This window comes from Montipora capricornis, chromosome 6 (genome assembly GCF_036669925.1).
Source record: "Montipora capricornis isolate CH-2021 chromosome 6, ASM3666992v2, whole genome shotgun sequence".
In the NCBI taxonomy this organism is placed as follows: domain Eukaryota; kingdom Metazoa; phylum Cnidaria; class Anthozoa; order Scleractinia; family Acroporidae; genus Montipora; species Montipora capricornis.
The window spans coordinates 13,004,406-13,014,405 of NC_090888.1; the positions used below are offsets into that span (position 1 = coordinate 13,004,406).

The 10,000-nt window shown below is 39.3% G+C and overlaps 6 non-coding genes across 6 annotated transcripts; all 6 read right to left on the reverse strand.

Annotated features, from left to right (window-relative positions):
• Nucleotides 1-5,221: 5,221 nt before the first annotated feature.
• On the reverse strand, nt 5,222-5,292 carry Trnag-gcc (transfer RNA glycine (anticodon GCC)). Its single transcript has one exon. It is a non-coding gene; the product is annotated as a tRNA-Gly (tRNA).
• An 883-nt stretch (nt 5,293-6,175) lies between these two features.
• Trnac-gca (transfer RNA cysteine (anticodon GCA)) lies at nt 6,176-6,247 on the reverse strand. The gene has a single exon. It is a non-coding gene; the product is annotated as a tRNA-Cys (tRNA).
• Nucleotides 6,248-7,284: 1,037 nt separating this feature from the next.
• Nucleotides 7,285-7,355, reverse strand: Trnag-gcc (transfer RNA glycine (anticodon GCC)). Its single transcript has one exon. It is a non-coding gene; the product is annotated as a tRNA-Gly (tRNA).
• Nucleotides 7,356-7,953: 598 nt separating this feature from the next.
• Trnac-gca (transfer RNA cysteine (anticodon GCA)) lies at nt 7,954-8,025 on the reverse strand. The gene has a single exon. It is a non-coding gene; the product is annotated as a tRNA-Cys (tRNA).
• Nucleotides 8,026-9,057: 1,032 nt separating this feature from the next.
• Nucleotides 9,058-9,128, reverse strand: Trnag-gcc (transfer RNA glycine (anticodon GCC)). Its single transcript has one exon. It is a non-coding gene; the product is annotated as a tRNA-Gly (tRNA).
• Nucleotides 9,129-9,728: 600 nt separating this feature from the next.
• Nucleotides 9,729-9,800, reverse strand: Trnac-gca (transfer RNA cysteine (anticodon GCA)). Its single transcript has one exon. It is a non-coding gene; the product is annotated as a tRNA-Cys (tRNA).
• Nucleotides 9,801-10,000: the final 200 nt, after the last annotated feature.

A 10,000-nucleotide genomic window follows, 5' to 3' on the forward strand; every position in this document is an offset into this window, starting at 1 on the left:
TGCCACCGCGATGTCTTGAGCTTCTCATTTTCATAGTCTGTTTTTGCCTCGACACCTCGTCTTCTGTAATCTCAATACGATAACAAGCACGACTTTGTGGGAGGTTAACGATTTGCACATCGTTGAGGAGTATGAAGTTAAAAGGATCACTGTGCTCTCAAGTGATCCAAACTTCACAACTGCAGTCATCTGATGTAAGGCTTTTCTTTTGAGAATGAGGAACTTCAGCTGTTTTTGCCTCGACACCTCGTCTTCTGTAATCACATATATTATTCAAGAGAGGATCAAGTCGGAAGAAAGCTCAGGATTAGGCACAAGAGTGACACGATCGACCAGCTATGGAAATGTCACAAGACCACTTGTCATCGTTTGATCTTATGAGTAAGAGAGTTTCGTGTCATCCAGCTCTATGGTTTAGAAGAAAACTCGACCAAGATGTGAGCTTCAGGCCTTTTCAATTGAACAACAACGGGTGGTTAGGTATGGCACGTTTGTGACTTTAATGTACTAATTGTGCGCAAGGGGGGGGGGGGGGAAAGAATTGGCCAAGCTTTTTAATTAATAACTGAATTTGACAGGTTGACCTGGGGCGTGATAATGACCGGAAGTTGTTGATCTATGAGCATTGCTGGATATTTAAGAGCCTGTCCGGGAGTCACCGTGGTAAAACGGGCTGCGCATGACTTCAAATTTGGGCTTCCGGACAATTACGCATTTCCGGTTACGCATTAAAATCCAATGTAAACGAGATAAAATACTGCGAGGTTTAAAAAGAAAAAGTAAGAATTAGCATAAGAAAGTGGGAGAATGGTTTGTCTCGTTGTGAAGTTTATTTTTTATTTAAGTTTCAAGTGCTTGGACCAAGGGGTTTGGTGTTTGCACCAGCAACGAAATATGTAGAGAATTTCGGGCGCGTTCGCGCTTTGAGAAGAGAATTTTTTTTTACGAAGTTCTCCTTGTTGCGTTGGTTTGGTTGTGCGGTTTCTTCGCAGGAAAATGTGGGAAAGCCAACAAAAGCAGCCATAAATGTGCCGCGTCCATTGGGATGAAATACGAAGGAGCAACAACAGGTGCTCGGTTCCTAGAGGAAACTATTCGCGAGGCCGCAGGAAACAGCGAATTCCTGCGAGACTTTTGGTTGTCCTGGAGACCATAGGAGCAACATGTCATGGGTACAAGCCAGGTACAAAGTGGTGGTACAAATTCTGTACTGGAGTGGACGAAGAAACAATGTTTACCTCGCATCCTGACAACAGGCTGGCTGTGTAACGAACTACTGAACAGGTCAGTTAATTACACATCGGTTAATAATAATTGACACGGAGGTTCGCACTGCCTTGGATTGCTGCTAGGATTTGCGGAATCTCTTTACCAGCAAATTAAATGAAATCGAGGGAAAGGAAAGCATACTCTTCCAAAGATTTTTGTTGGAACAATGGAAAAGTTGTTTGTATTAAACTCTGTAAAATTTGCTGCGAAATAGACATAATACCAAAAAAAATTATTTTACTTTAAAAATAGTTGATTATATTTCGTGTTAAATGATCCCAAGTCTTAAGCATGTATGGTTCTCCACTAGGATGGAAATAAACAGACTTCAGATGACAAACTTCAAAAGGTACTTATAAAATTATCTCGTACTATTTTGGGGAGTGTTATTTGCATTTAAAGTACGTCACATTTTTATTTTACTCTTCTTGAATACAGCCCAGTGCGGTCAATTGCTTCACTAAAATTTATTGTTGGCATGCAGGTAGCAAAATGCTACCTCAGGCGGTTTAGTCTAAAATTGGTATATTTTGAAAAGAAAAAACGCTGTTGCGGAAGCTGGGAAACATTATTTTGAAAAATTAATTGCCAAACAAATTTAAGGAAAAATAATAACTTTAAAGACTGCAAAACACTGAAGCACTTTATGCGACTTGCCACTTTACTATACTGTTAAATTTTAATGTTAAAATAACTATTACTCTTAATCTTTTAGGTTCCGCCTAAAACAAATGCAAGAAGGAAACCTGGTGGGGAACGGAAGTATCATCTAGAAACATCCAACGTTGATATCACCAGTAAGGCACTACCTTTGGCATATTCTTTTCAGAGACAAACAATGATAGCTTAAACACTTTACCAGAAGCATCAAAACTCTGTGACTTCAAAGACTGTTCTGCAAGTGCATCTGAGAAAGCAATCCGTCTATCCTGTTTTCACACATTCCACCCATCTTGCATGCAAATGGCCCATGATCACTGTCCTATCTGTTGAAAACCTCTCCTCGATAAAATGAAGAGGCTGTCCAATTCTTTTAATGAATCATTATTGGAACCAACTAAGCAATCACCAGGAAAATCAACAACAACAGATGCTACTACGAAATCTGATGATGAGGATGAGCTGCCAACCAGTGGTCACAATGACAAAACATCAACCTACTACCAAACAGAAGCATGGCAAATGAAAATTGACCAAACCCTAGACTCATTTGTAGTTCCACAGCCACAACAACTACAACAGCCTACTCAAACACAGCAACAATCCTCAGCACAAGGACAACATCTGCTTGAAAGGAACATCCACATCTTACTGTCTGTTAGATATGGTCCATAATTGGCTTTTACAGCTAGACAGTCCTAATGAACATCTCCGAGTCTGCTTTTTGGACTTTTCAAAAGCTTTTGACCGTATTGGTTATAACATCCTTGTCCAAAAGCTTATTAACCTTAACGTTAGACTTTGTCTGATCCCTTGGATCATTAACTTTCTATGTGATAGAAAACAACGCGTTAAGTTAAATCAGACATTTTCGGAATGGCTCCCTGTCAAAGCAGGGATCCCCCAAGGGACCAAAAAAGGCCCGATTTTGTTCCTCATAATGGTCAATGATTTGGGGAGGGCCATGTCACCTAATTTCGGAATGTGGAAGTACGTAGATGATGTCTCGTTGTCAGAGAACCTTAGTAAGGGTAGCTTATCATCTTCCCAGTCTACACTTGACTATATAAACAGCTGGGCCTCTGACAACTGGATGCGTCTTAACGCTAAGAAATGCAAAGAGTTGCGTTTGCGTTTCTTCAAGGAAAAAGCTCAGTTATCCCCCTTAACAACCGATGATCAACCGTTAGAAGTGGTAACCTCACATAAGGTCCTGGGGCTTATTATTAAGAATGACTTAAAGTGGAACGAACATATCGCATCAGTAGTTGCTAAGGCATCGAAACGCTTACATATCCTACGTGTTTTACGTCGTGGTGGTGTCCCAGCAGCTGACCTTGTCTCAATTTATGTGTCTTTGATACTCTCTATTTTGGAATATAGCTGCGTAGTCTGGCATTATGCTCTTCTTTCCTATCTGTATGAAAAGCTCGAAAGAGTCCAGAAACGAGCTTTTGGTATTATCTTTCCCAAACAAACCTATAGCAGGGCATGTGAACTTGCTGAATGCCCAAGGTTGGACCCAATGATCTTTGCATTAGAACTTTAAAGGAAATTGACGGGAAGGGCCCTCTCTCAAAGCACCTGACAATGACGAGGGTGAGCGCGCATGGACGTACGATGAGGAACAATACTCACAGAACCCTACATAAGTGTAGAACGGAGCGGCTTAAAAGAAGCTTTTTTCCTAGTGCAAGTATTTCTTTTAATAATAATATTTAGAATCTACATTTTATGTAATTTTTAAATTTTGTATAATTTTTAAATTGTAAATACACATTGTAATTCATTTTTAAATGCGAAAAAGTGTTTTCAATAAACTATTAATTTAATTTAATTAACATCACTCATCTAATTCTCCTCGCAATGCCACCACCCCTCTTAACCAACCTCCCATTTTCAAAATGTCCTTTGGAACTTCTATTATCTGGTTCTTTCCATCTCAATTTTCACAGTCTTCTCTTTACGGAACAAATGATTCAAATGCATGTACATTCATTGCTTTACTGTTTGCCAAAATTTCAAATTTCAAAGTTCTCTGGCATTTTACTTTAGAACAGCTCACCAAAGAAGACAATCTTGCTGCTGTTGTAATCATGAATGGCATGACAATCAGCCTGGTTGGGCAAACTGACAACAACATAATAGTCATAGACAGCCACTTACACGGTCAACTTGGTGCCATGGTTGGCATAATCAGTGTTGATAAAGTAGAGGAACTACTTATTTTTGTTAAACAGCAATTGTCGCCTCACTTTAAAATTTGCTCCCTCACTTTTGTAAACTATTAAAGGAGTAGTATCATGGCTCACACATCCAATAAACTAACTGTATCTGTTTATGATTAAAAAAAAAACCACATGTTTGCTTCAAAACCTTAGATAAGATGTTTATGCTCTCAATCAACCCTTTACATATAATTATTACATGTGAAGGGTTGAGGGAAATCTTACATAAGGTTTGAAGCAAAAATGTGTTTTTCTTACCAGAAACAGATAAAGTTAGATATTAATACACGGATTTCTGATGACTAAACTATTTACACAGTGTCAGTTGCTGGGTGTGTTCCTTTGGGAATTGGTATGGGTCATGATCAAATATCTACATATTAGATATTGAATTATGGTACTGCAAAGGACCTGATGCAATCCACTCTGGGAAAGGATGAGGCCATATTACCTAAGTGATTTTGGATCATTGATCTTGATCCAGATCATCCCAAAGGAACACACCAAATATCGCAAAAAGGGCCCTAGTCAACCACACATTTATTGAAAGTAAAATTGAAATGTACTTCCAAACCAAACATTTTCATTTTCATGCAGGCCCTTGACTTTTACATGTAGCTTGAGATTTAAGTGATCCTCTCAGCTCTACAAGTTGAAATCGAGAATTAACGTCTTAAGCAGTAGTATTATAAGCTAAATAAAATCGATAAACAACGAATAGACTTAAGGGTCATCTCTGTCAGCATTAAAAAAACTTTACGAATTTAATTTTGTAATAGTCAAAGCAACAAATTGAAAAAAAAAATAGGTATAAATCAACAACAACAACTAATTCAATCATAACTAGTGGCCACCGCGGAGCATCTCGTACAAGGTCCAACGAACATTTCCAGGACCATTTTTGTATTTGTTGTCAGTCCTTTTTTCTTTTATCTGTGGCTGCTGCTGATTTACAACAACAAGCTGAAACTCCGCAAGGCAAACAACAAAATTAATCTGAACAATGTGCAAACCGGAAATGCCAAAGTTCACGCAGAGGCAAACGGTTTGCCGCTGTGTTGGTGTGCACTGGCCGGGAATCGAACCCGGGCCTCCCGCGTGGCAGGCGAGAATTCTACCACTGAACCACCAGCGCTTGCGGAAAATGAACGGTAACCCGTTAATACAATGGACAAAACTGGCTGACGGTGGTTTCTTTCATTGCAGAGCTCAATAAGTGTCCTAACGGAGCTGTTAGAGCTGACAGAAAATGTTTTTATCGTAATGAAGGAATACTGAGCCAAGTACAAAGGATCCTGGAAAGTGCTTAAAGGGGCCAGGTCACGCTATTTTAGGCAATTTTGTTAAATTTTGTTAATTATAAGCTCTAAACGTCAAATTGGCAGGGCAAGAGTCTTTCATTTGCAAAATCACGGCCACATAACAACTGAGAATGATTTTCCACCTTTGTAAATTAGTTTTTGATATAGACTGATAAAAATCTGAAAAAAGGTGGGCCGACGTTTTTCAAATTTACCCAAATTCAATCCATTTCAATCGTCTCCAGTTTTGTCCATCCATGTCCCTTCTTGGCTTCCCCGTGTTTTGTTAGAGTTATTCTATAGTTTTGAACAGTTTTTTTGATATTTTAGTTAATTCTATGTATGACCATTCGATCAGTGCTGAAATTGCCTAAAATTGCGTGACCTAGCCCCTTTAAGGTATAGGGAAGATATCGTTGACGTCACCAATTGCCGTTAATGTGCCAACCAAAGCCTGATTGGCTGTCGAAACAAAAGGATCTTTTGTTCCCGTGGTTAGCACATCTGAATAACAAAAGCAATGTTTGTAAACATTTTTGCATAGGGTCTATAAGACAGTAGGAACAGTAAAGCGGTGTTGCCGAGAATCCAAACCGACTGACCAGCGTGAGAGACAAGATATCTGCCATTAGACAACCAGTTGTAGCTCGAACGTCTTAAATAGCAGGGTAGACTTTAAAGACGAGAAAACAACATTCAACCAAGACTGTTATTAAAAGGGGACAACCGGATTTGGACCGGTGACCTCTCGATCTGCAGTCGAATGCTCTACCACTAAGCTATGCCCCCGGTTGACGACGAAACACCGATTTCTAACGTTAGTTCAACCATCTTATCTCTGCTAAAGTAAAATAAATTGATAAACTTTACGTTCTCGTTTGGCGATCGGAATTCATGATTTAAAAAGGCTTATAACGTAAATCTGATGTGAGATAAATCTTAAAATATCTGTCAAAATTTCCAATGATATATCTTGTTAGAGCGGTTTTCAAATGAGTGTCGTAAAAGAAAATTCAAAGTAATTAGTTTGGCGAATCAAAAAGGACGGAGACAATCCAGTAAACCAACCAAGACCCGAAGTAATTACACGTAGCCGACACAAAGCGAGGGAATATGTGCACGCGCGAGCCATGTGTGGTCTTGGTTTCACTTCTGATTGGTTAAAAAAGTGGCGCGAGAACTTTGAACCAATCACTGAGTAAAGTAATGCAAAATTCGCTAATTACTTTCGACGCTCAATTGAAAACCGCTCTAAGAGCAAACGCTCTCTAATTTAGTTGTACAAACAAACGGAAGGTTGTCCGTAGGAAGAAAAAAATAACAGACACATAATTCTTGACGGGAATGAAACTAGTTACAAGCGCAGGATTTTTCTGAAATCTTTATATTCAACAATTTACAAGAACTCTTTCAAGAAAAAAAAAAAAAAAAAAAAAAAAAAAACAGAGTGGAGTTCCAGCGGGCATACGTGCCGTTGTTGCAATCTTTTTAGACCAGAAATATAAAGAAGCGAGTTTGACTTTCAAATTTCTTGTCGTCCAAAAACCACAGATGCTTTTAAACAATGTGAGAATCATTCGAAAGTTTTTATCTTAGGTCAGGTTTAAGCTTTTACGTGATTACAAATCGCGTCAGTTTAGTGAGTAAAAGAATTGGATAATATCTGATCCCCTTTCGCTTAACACAGTAATTTTACAGTAAGAGAAAAACACGAACAAGAAAGAGACACCATTGATATCTGGAAGGGGAACTTTACCGCTTTGGAAATTAAAGGCCAGGAGAGGTAATGTTGGAGGGAATTAAATGGGAGGGAACAAGAATTTATATGCATTGACCGAGAATCGAACCCGGGCCTCCCGCGTGGCACGCGAGAATTCTACCACTGAACCACCAGTGCTTGTGTGAAAATAAGTCCAACCCGTTAATACAATGAACAAAACTGGCTGAGGGTAGTTTCTGTCATTGCAGAGCTCGATAAGAGTCCTAACGAAGCTGTTAGAGCTGACAGAAAGTGTTTTTATCGTAATGAAGGAATACTGAGCCAAGTACAAAGGATCCTGGAAAGTGCTTAAGGTATAGGGAAGATATCGTTGACGTCACCAATTGTCATTAATGTGCAAAGCAAAGCCTGATTGGCTGTCGAAACAAAAGGATCTTTTGTTCCTGTGGTTAGCACATCTGAATAACAAAAGCAATGTTTGTAAACAGATATCTTCCCCATTGTCACGACTGAATGTCCGTTTCGTTAAGTTCCCGTACATATTTGTTCAGAAATGGAAATTCAACTGATTTTAACAAACCAAGACCTGCTGAGGCCCTACTACAGAATAATACAGTAGGAACAGAAATACGGTGTGGCCGAGAATCCAAACCGACTGACCAGCGTGAGAGACAAGATTTCTGCCATTAGACAACCAGTTGTAGCTTGAACGTCTTAAATAGTAGGGTAGACTTTAAGAACGAGAAAACAACATTCAACCAAGACTGTTATTAAAAGGGGACAACCGGATTTGAACCGGTGACCTCTCGATCTGCAGTCGAATGCTCTACCACTGAGCTATGCCCCCGGTTGACGACGAAACACCGATTTCTGACGTTAGTCCAACCATCTTATCTCTGCTAAAGTAAAATAAATGGATAAACTTTACGTTCTCGTTTAGCGATCGGAATTCATGATTTAAAAAGGCTAATAACGTAAAACTGATGTGAGATAAATCTTAAAATATCTCTCAAATTTTCCAATGATATATCTTGTTAGAGTGGTTTTCAAATGATTGTCGTAAAAGCAAATCCAAAGTAATTACTTTGGCCAATCAAAAAGCACAGAGAGAATCCAGTAAACCTATGAAAACTCGAAGTAATTACACGTAGCCGACACAAAGCGCGGAAATATGTGCACGCGCGAGCGATGTGTGGTTTTGGTCAGTCACTTCTGATTGGTTAAAAAAGTGGCGCGAGAACTTTGAACCAATCACTAAGTAAAGTAATGCAAAATTCGCTAATTACTTTCGACGCTCAATTGAAAACCGCTCTAAGACCAAACGCTCTCTAGATTAGTTGTAGAAACAAACGGAAAGGTCGTCCGTAGGAAGAAAAAAATAACAGACACTTAATTCTTGACGGGAATGAATTTAGTTACAAGCGCACGTTTTTGCTGAAATCTTTATATTCGACAATTTACAAGAACTCTTTCAAAGAAAAAAAAAAAAAAAAACACGGAGTGGAGTTCCAGCGGGCATACGTGCCGTTGTTGTAATCTTTTGAGACCAGAAACATAAAGAAGCGATTTTGAGTTTCAAATTTTTTGTCGTCCAAAAACCACAGATGCTTTTGAAGACTGTGAGAATCATTTGAAAGTTTTCATCTTCGGTCAGGTTTACGTTTTTACGCGATTACAAATCGCTTCAGTTTAGTGAGTAAAACAATTGGATAATATCTGATCCCCTTTCGCTTAAGACAGTAATTCTACAGTAAAAGAAAAACACGAACAAGAAAGAGACACGATTGATATCTGGAAAGGGAGCGTTACCGCTTTGGAAATTGAAGGCCGGGAGAGGTAAGGTTGGAAGGAATTGAATGGGAAGGAACAAGAATTTATATGCACTGGCCGGGAATCGAACCCGAGCCTCCCGCGTGGCACGCGAGAATTCTACCACTGAACCATCAGTGCTTACGTGAAGTAAAGGGTAACCTGTTAATACAATGCACAAAACTGGCTGAGGGTAGTTTCTGTCATTGCAGAGCTCGATAAGTGTCCTAACGGAGCTGTTAGAGCTGACAGAAAGTGTTTTTATCGTAATGAAGGAATACTGAGCCAAGTACAAAGGATCCTGGAAAGTGCTTAAGGTATAGGGAAGATATCGTTCACGTCACCAATTGTCATTAATGTGCCAAGCAAAGCCTGATTGGCTGTCGAAACAAAAGGATCTTTTGTTCCTGTGGTTAGCACATCTGAATAACAAAAGCAATGTTTCTAAACAGATATCTTCCCCATTGTCACGACTGAATGTCCGTTTCGTTAAGTTCCTGTACATATTTGTTCAGAAATGGAAATTCAACCGATTTTAACAAACCAAGACCTGCTGAGGCCCTACTACAGAATAATACAGTAGGAACAGAAATACGGTGTGATGCCGAGAATCCAAACCGACTGACCAGCGTGAGAGACAAGATTTCTGCCATTAGACAACCAGTTGTAGCTTGAACGTCTTAAATAGCAGGGTAGACCTTAAGGACGAGAAAACAACATTCAACCAAGACTGTTATTAAAAGGGGACAACCGGATTTGAACCGGTGACCTCTCGATCTGCAGTCGAATGCTCTACCACTGAGCTATGCCCCCGATTGACGACGAAACACCGATTTCTGACGTTAGTCCAACCATCTTATCTCTGCTAAAGTAAAATAAATGGATAAACTTTACGTTCTCGTTTGGCGATCGGAATTCATGATTTAAAAAGGCTAATAACGTAAAACTGATGTGAGATAAATCTTAAAATATCTCTCAAATTTTCCAATGATATGTCTTATTAGAGCGGTTTT